This window comes from Chelonia mydas, chromosome 6 (assembly GCF_015237465.2).
Source record: "Chelonia mydas isolate rCheMyd1 chromosome 6, rCheMyd1.pri.v2, whole genome shotgun sequence".
NCBI lineage: Eukaryota > Metazoa > Chordata > Testudines > Cheloniidae > Chelonia > Chelonia mydas.
This window is the reverse complement of record NC_051246.2, coordinates 34,445,976-34,454,439: the sequence shown is the minus strand read 5'-3', so window position 1 is coordinate 34,454,439 and position 8,464 is coordinate 34,445,976. Positions and strand designations below refer to the sequence as shown.

At 46.2% G+C, this 8,464-nt stretch overlaps 1 long non-coding RNA gene across 1 annotated transcript; it reads right to left on the bottom strand.

Moving 5' to 3' along the window:
• LOC122466099 lies at nt 1-4,404 on the bottom strand. The gene is made up of 2 exons (XR_006291362.1): nt 2,706-4,404; nt 1-1,942 (listed from the first exon to the last, which is right to left on the bottom strand). It is a non-coding gene; the product is annotated as an uncharacterized LOC122466099 (long non-coding RNA).
• Nucleotides 4,405-8,464: the final 4,060 nt, after the last annotated feature.

The following is an 8,464-nucleotide window of genomic DNA, read 5'->3' as shown; positions in this document are numbered from 1 at the left end:
TGGCACCTTAGAGACTAACAAGTTTATTTGAGCATAAGCTTTCGTGAGCTACATTGTTATATGATTATACAGTGTCTATACCAATGGAGCCCTGACATTCTAGCTTCGAATACAATACAAATAATAACATATTGCAAAGTTATTATACTATAAATTGGTATGTAACAGTGAAAGAACATGTAGAACTTGGTACAATCTCTGCTGTTTATCTAGGTTCCAACCCAACTCCCATTTGATATTCTGGACTTCACTGGGAACTGGATCAGTCTTCTTGTTTCAGCTAGTTGTAATGAATGTTGAAAAATCTATTGCAACTCAAAGACATGGAGAAATGAAAAGAGTAGAATGAAGGAGAAGATGGGAGTGCAAATGGTATAACTAGGCCAGTGTTTCCCAAACTTGGGACGCCGCTTGTTCAGGGAAAGTCCCTGGCAGGCCGGGCCACTTTGTTTACCTGCCGTGTCTGCAGGTTCGGCCTATCACGGCTCCCACTGGCTGCGGTTCGCCGCTGAAGGCCGATGGGGGCTGGGGGAAGTAGCGCAGGCCGAGGGGATACTGGCCGCTGCTTCCCACAGCCCCTATTGGCCTGGAGCGGCGAACCGCGGCCAGTGGGAGCTGCGATCAGCTGAACCTGCGGACCCAGCAGGTAAACAAACCAGTCCGGCGCGCCAGGGGCTTTCCCTGAACAAGTGGCATCCCAGATTGTGAAACACAAGATATTGAGGCTTGTGACAGGGTGTACCAACCCCACACTGGGCCAAGGGGGCCTAACCAATCTCTGTGGGTCCAGGAGATCATGCCCCCTTGCCCCTGCTGCGCATGCTCCAGGTGGAAGGGACAGATAAAAGGAGGCAGTTCAGCTCAGTCTGGGCTGGCTGAGGAGAAGGAAGGACGTGTGTTGCAAGCTCCCGCAGAGGCACCTGCTATTCTCCAAGCCGTAGGAACCATGGACCCAGACTACATTGCGGAAGACCAGCTGACCATGGATCCTGACTGGGATGCTGAGTCACTGCCAGCCTAGGAGATGCCCATGATGCACCTTGCAGTAGGAAGTGACCAGAGAATGTAATAAAAGCTGATGCTTAAACCCTTAATGAGGAATTTACCAGCTTCATAGGGCCCTGGGTTGGAACCCGCTGGAGTAGCGTTCCCCTATCCTAACCCCATCCTTGCCACTTGGTGTGGTTACTGTTTGCTTGCTCTGCCCCACCCAGGAGCTACAGACTGATTATTTGTTTGTTCTGCCTTACCCAGAGGATCAGAAACCCCAACAGCTATTGTCTGCCCCACCCAGGAGGCTCAGGAGCCATAGACTGTTTGCTTTGTTCTGCCTTGCTGAGGGGCTGAGAACTGATTGTTTGCTCAGCCATGCAGGGGTCCTGAGCCCTAATCCCACAGGGAGGCCTGACGATTGTGTGACAGCGTGTACCAACCCCACACTGGGCCAACAGGGGCAGTTCCGCTTGATATGCAGGGCCCTTTGTGACAAAGCTCACTAAAAACAAGGGATAGACCAGGAAAAAAATTAGATCTCAAATCTTAAGAGACAAGTAAACTTCTGGAGCCAAATGCATTGCTGAAGTCAATGGGATTGCATGGGGTGAGAACAACCACAGTGTTTGGACCAATGTATATAGTTTGTATATTCATGGTTCAGTAGATATGTCCAACATATTCAAAGATATTTCAATAAGGGCCCTTATCTCAGAATGTTTATTGTTTGCTATACTACTATAAAAATGTTTTCCACATTTAGTCACTACGTTCACAATGGCTGACATCAATACTGTAGACAGGAAAAATCCACATCAGAAAGAGAAGACTAATATTTTTGCTGTCGCGGCACAAGCAATGAAGATACTGAGCACCAGCAACTTCACTTGACTTCAACTGGAGTTGCATGTACTCTGTCCTCTGAAAATCAGACTGTAAGTTTATTCTCCTGGTAAAGTAAAATAGAATATGAGTAAAAATGTGACCTTTCCACTTTCTTCTTAAGTGTTATGTTCAAGGCCTTGCTGTGAACTTTTAAATTCACTTTGATGCCCTGTCAACAGTGAAGATTTGAATGTGTTTAAAAGTGAGGTTCAACCTTTAAACTATTTTTAACACAGTTTGGCTGACCAGTGTGAATGAGATCAAACAACTCTAAAATAATGTTTAAAAACACTAGGAGGTAGGGAGAGAGGAGCCAAAACTTTACCTAGGAGTAGCTTACCTCGGAGAGAATGCTTATGTTTAATATTATGGTGAACTTTTTAAAGTTAAAAATATCAAACTCAGAAAGTGAATAATTTTGTGTGTACTCTGTTCAGAGAAAGGCAGTAACAGCACCTTCTTACAGGATCTCTGTTGTAAACCAGTGGGTTTCAAACTTTTTTTCTAGCGACCCAGTTGGAGAAAATTGTTGATTCCTGTGACCCAACGGAGCTGGGGATGAGGGGTTTGGGAAGGCTCAGGGCTGGGGCAGACGGTTGAGGTGGCAGGGGTGAGGCCTGCGGGGTGGGGCTTGGAATGAGGGGTTCAGAGTGTTTGGGAGGGGGCTCTGAGCTGGGGCAGGGACTTGGGGTGCGGGAGGGGGTCAGGGCTCTGGGCTGGGGGTGCAGGCTCTAGGGTGGGACTGGGGACGAGGGCTTTGGGGTGCAGGAGGAGGCTGCAGGTTTGGGGGGGCTCTGGGCTGGGGCAGGGGACAGGCACAGGGTTACCTTGGGTGGCTCCTGGTCAGCGGCACAGCAGGGGTGCTAATGCAGGCTTCCTGCCTATCCTGGCACCGCAGAGTGCGCTGCACCCCGGAAGCGGCCAGCAGCAGGTCCAGCTCCTAGGTGGGGAGTAAAAGTAGGAAGATAAGAACATAAGGGGCTGCAGTATGGAGGCCTGCAGTCACTCTCTAGCATTAGAGAGGGAAGGGAGGAAACCAGGAAGAGAATAGAAGCCCCGGGATCCTGGCTCTGAGGAAAGGGTGTACCCAGAGGAGGGTGGAGAAAGACCCTGATAAAGGTGAAGTAGGAAGCAGCCCAGGGAAACAGTAGCAAGGTTTGGGACAGTGTAGATCTTGGCTGCTGGTTGTAGGTAGGGTCCCTGGGCTGGAACCTGGAGTAGTGGGTAGGCCCTGGTTCCCCTACCAACAACTGGGAAAGTAGCACAGACCTGGCAGTGGAGCAGAAGACTGCCTAGGAAAATCGTCCAGTGGGACTGTGGTACTTGGGAAGGGGAGAACTACAATGATCCGCCTGGAGGGCCAAGTCACTAAGAGAGAGCTCCCTGAGTCTCAGAGACAGAGGTGGCAGGCTGCACGAACAAGTGACAGGAGGAGGTGTCGGACCTGGAAGGAGCTAATCCCCAGAGCATCCAGGAGGAGGCACCCTAGTGGTGAGTGTATCCTGTGACTGTGTGCAATTTGCTTGTGAAGTGAATTCACATTCTCACTTGCCTTAAACCCATAGTGAGCAATAGATACTGCCCCTGATAAATTGTGTACAGTGTAAGAGAGTGGAAGCTTCAGGTAGTCAAAGCAGAGGAGAGCTAATATTCCCTGATAAACATTAGCAACAGAAGAATTAAAAAGTAAACAGAACACTGATTAAGAATTTTTTAAATAAAATATGTGCACTGGAGCCTGTGAACGGGAGAAGTTACTTTTAGCTCTGTCCATAGATTTAAAAAAAATAAATTGGTAGGTCATGGAGTCAAATTAATTTAGTTTCATATACCAGTTTGTAATGGATTTTTGAATTAGAACAATGGCTGATCAGAGGATCTGCATGCCCAACGACATAAAATTATTTCCTGGATCTAGGATATGGGTGGTGAGTAGCTGGGTCATAACTAAGGTTTAAAATTAGGTTGATCTAAAACAACGGGGGTGGGCTTTCCAGGTGTCAGAGCATAGACATGTAGCACATGTACTTGTCATTCTGAGGCCTGTTGATTTTTCCCCCCCGCTCACAATTTATTTCCATTCATGCTCTGAGTTCCTCCCTTGGCTGGAAGGATGAAATGTATAATCCCTCCAAGACAAATACCTCCCCGTTAATGAGCTAACTTGCATTAAAAATGGTTTCCCACCTGTACTGTAACTGTTGTTCTTTGAGATGTGGATGCAGACGTGTATTCCACTCAGGTGTGCATGTGACTAGCGCACCCAAAGCTAGAGAACTTTGTCAAGCAATACCTGTAGAGGTAGGGCTCACACCCTCTGGTCCTCAGGCTCTCTTGTGGCTATATAAGGGTGGTGGCACCCTGACTTCCTTCAGTTCCTCTGCATTAAATGTCAAGAGTAGAGACTCTAATGCAGGGGAGATGTAGGGTGGGTCATGGAATACATGTCTGTACCCATCTCTTAAGGAACAGTTACAGAACAGGTAGACAACAGTCTTTAGTTATTCAAGTGGTTCCAGATGCTTATTCCACTCAGGTGACTTACAAGCAATACTCGTAAGAAGCAGACTTGTAGTCTAGTTAAATAACGACCGGAAAACTCTCCTCCCCAAGTCTGCATGTGACTGGTTGTCTGAGCAATAGCATAATGCTTGGTAAATCTGTGTATGGAGTACCAAGCAGAAGCTCTGCAAATGTCCAAAATTATAACATCATTCAGAAATGACATTGAAGTCGCTTGAGCCCTTGTTGAATGAGCCCGTACAGTTTGTTACAGTTGAGTTACTCTGTAAGCTGTATTAATGCAGGAGGTTATCCATTTGGAAATTGACTGTGCTGACATCGGCTGACCCTTCATCCAATCTGCAAAAGAAACTAAAAGCTGAAGTGATGAAGTGATAAAAGCTGAAGGCTTAGACCTTTCCAAATAAAAGGTCAGACGTTTTCTGATGTTTAAAGTACGCAGCCGTTGCTCATCAGGATTGGAATATGATTTGGGAAATAATATGGGTAAGAAAATAACTTGGTTTAAGTGAAATTGCAATGCTACTTTTGATAAAACTTTGGATGTGGTCTCAAGGATAAATTTATCCCTGAAGAACTGTGTCTACAGGGGTCCTGCCATAAGGGTATGCCTTTCACTGACTCTTCTTGTGGAAGTTATTGCAACAAGAAAGGCAGTCTTCTGGGAAAGAAGGGAAAAGAGTGGGTTGCTATCAGCTCAAATGGAGGACCCATGAGGGCTGCCAGAACAGTATTAAGATCCCACAATGGACCATTTCCTTCACTGATAGGAACAGGTAGATGATATCCTTCAGAAATCTCCCTACCATAGGATTTGAGAAAACTGACTTTCCTTGGCTAGGATGGAAAGCTGAGATCACCCCCAAGTGAATACTTAATAAGCTAAGAGCTAGCCCTGAAGACTTCAAATGTAGCTGGTAGTCTAAAATGTCCTGAATAGGAGCTGACCTGGATTGGAGTCCTTTCGACATTGCCCAGATCAAAAAAAGGTTCCACTTGGCCAAAGAAGTAGACCTAGATGATGGTTTTCTGCTATTAAGCAAGATTTCCCAAATTCCTTGCAAGCATCACCCTTCTTCCTCATCTAGCCATGCACCAACCATTTCATGAAGTGTAGACTGCTCAGCGCCAGATGGGTAACTTGACTATGGTGTTGATTCAGTAAGTTGGGCAGTGGAGGAAGGGATATGGAAGGTCGAACTGACCAACTCAGGAGGTCAGAGAGCCAGCACTGACTTTGCCAAGCTGGCGCAAGAAGAATCAGCTTCAGCTTGAGAATCCCCTGAGATATCGGTGAGGGGGGGAGAACAGGAGAGAGAGCCCCTCCGCAGCTCAGAGGAAAGGCATTGGTTAGAGACCCTGGACTGTATCCTGCTCATGAACAAAATCAGTGACACTTCCTGTTGTCCTCTGTTGCAAAGTGTTCGACTGATGGAATTCCCCATTCCCTGAAGATGGGGCTGAGCACCCTTCATTTATTTTGTGGACCACCCATGGCTCTTGGAGAAAGTCCTGCTGAGACAATCGGCAAGCTAGTTTTGAGGATCTGGTAAATGTGATGCTGTAGGCCTGATGTCCTCGCTGATGCAGAAGTGCCAGAACCCTACTGGGTTCTGGTAAAGTTGACTGGAGCAGGCTCCCCCCTGTATTCACTTAATACATCAGAGTAGGGTTATGGGAAGACATGCATTCCATTCCATTCCTTCTGAGATAGGCTGCTACCACTGGCATGCATTTGGTAAAGACACGTGGGACTATGACAGTCTGAAGAGGAGAACTGTATACTGATAATGTTGATCAGTGACTAGGAATCTCAGGAACTTCCTGTGGCTTGGGAGAATCACCATGTGGAAACTGAGAGCAGCAAACCAGTCAATGCAAGGCAGGAAGTGTCACAGATACAATAACTATGTGAAATATGATGTATTTGTTGAGATCACAAAGATCAAGAATAGGTCTCACTCCTTCCTTGGACTTGGTTATCAGGAAGTAAAGGGAAAAAAATCCCCTTTCCCATTGCTACAGAGGGACCTCTTCCAAAGCTCCCAAAATATGCAGGGTCTGGACCTGCTGAAGTAGCAATGACTTGTGAGAAGGCTCCCTGGAAAGGGCCAAGGTAGGAGGGTGGGAAGGAGAAATGGATAGGAATTGAATGGCATAACCTAGGTGAGGACCACTTGTCTGAAGTTATCGAGCCCCAAGCACTGAGGAAGTGGGACAGCCTGTCCCCAAATGATGGGGGAGGGGCAAATGCCTAGGACTAGTGCGCTGCTCTCAATGGGCAAGTCAAAATGGCTGCTTGCCAGCAGCTGATGGAGGCCATTGAAAGCTAGAACCTGAGGGTCATCTCCTATGAGGCTTATGCCTCCTCTTCAAAGAGTCTTGTTGTCTCCTGGAGGGTTGTGTAAAATAATGCTGGGTACTGGCAGAATTGTTGCTGTTGTTGCTGACCCCTATAATGGCATCTTTATGATCCTTAGGGGGGATCCTTAGTAGCCATGGAGTCTTTAAACTAAGGTAATGCCTCATCCATCTTATCAGAGAACAAAGATCACCCATGAAATGTTACGTTTTTATAGTTTGCTATATCAGGAGCAATGTCAGATTTCTGCAGCCAGGACACCTGCTTCATGGTTATAGCAGAGACCATAAGCCTGGATGAGGTGCCCGCTACATCACGTGCTGACTGCAGCAAAGTCTTTGTCATTAGATGGCCCTCCGCCAGGAAAGCTTTAAACCTTTCTAGCATCCTCCAGCGACTTCTCCATACATTTGGATAATGTGTTCCAATTAACAAAATCATATTTAAACAAGAGCACCTGCTGATTAGCAATAAGCATCCGCAAGGACAAGATGGAATAGACTTTTTGGCCCTTTCAATCCAATTTCTTGTCCTCTTTAACCTTTGGGGGAGACTTATATCTGCATCAACACATCATTTCATTTGCAGCAGTTACCATAAGTGAATTGGGAGCTAGGTGTGAATAGAAACACTCAAATCCCTGCATGGGAATATAGTAACTCTTTTGTTGGTACGTTTTGGCATAGGCAATACCGACGCTGGCATACTGCACAGGGACTTTACCAGCACCAAGACAGCATTGTTTATAGGGAAATCTACCCTTCTACGAACTGGAGATTGCAGAATGTCCAGTAGTTTGTGGGCATTCTTGTGGACAAAATCAGCTTGGATACCCCAAACTGATGACGGGGTGGAGGAACAAAAACCTCCTCCTAAGGCAATGGTTATTCCTCCTGCTGTATTGGAATTTCTGCCATTGACACATCAGTCTGTACCTCCCATCCAGGTGGGGCCAGGGTAAAACAACTGGATGGCTCAATCTCAATATCGAGTGAGTTTTTGACCTGGATCTCAAAGAACACAGTGCAACTCATGCATCTCAAAGAGGTCAGTGTGGAAGTGAGTATGGCACTGAAGGCCAATAAGCACTGGGTCAAGCACTCATGTCCCCAGAACAATTTCTTTCCTTCAGTCCTTCAAAGGGGATCTAGAGGATCTGTGAGATTGGTCTCTGGAAGGAGACAGAGAAGAAGAGGCTGATCTTGAGCTTGAGTATGATGAGCCCACTGAATAGCCTGCTGGTAATGGTGGAGCTATCCCTGCTCAGGCTACTACATACCCCATCTATCAGCAGTCCAGTGCTGCATCGGAATTTCAGCTGGTACAGAAGACTGCGCGATCACAGATCAGCTACTTGAAGTCATAACATTCAACACTGGGAAAGACATTAGCACCAGAGTCACCATTGGTGCTTTTGGAGATTTAATTTATTTTTAGTATTCAATATAGTGAAGGTCTGATGGCACAGTACACAATTCCCTAACCTTCCTTTCAATACACTTTAGTCCTGAGAGATCTGGACCCTGATCTTTAAGGAGAAAAATTAGCCTATAACACCACTTCATATTATGAATTAAACAAGCAGCACAAATATATTAACATTATTGTCCCTTTAAGGACATTTTTCTGCATAGTGCTTTTTTGTGCCAGTTGTAGCATATTATGAGGCAATGAAAACATCAAGGCACTTAAGTGTTTTAC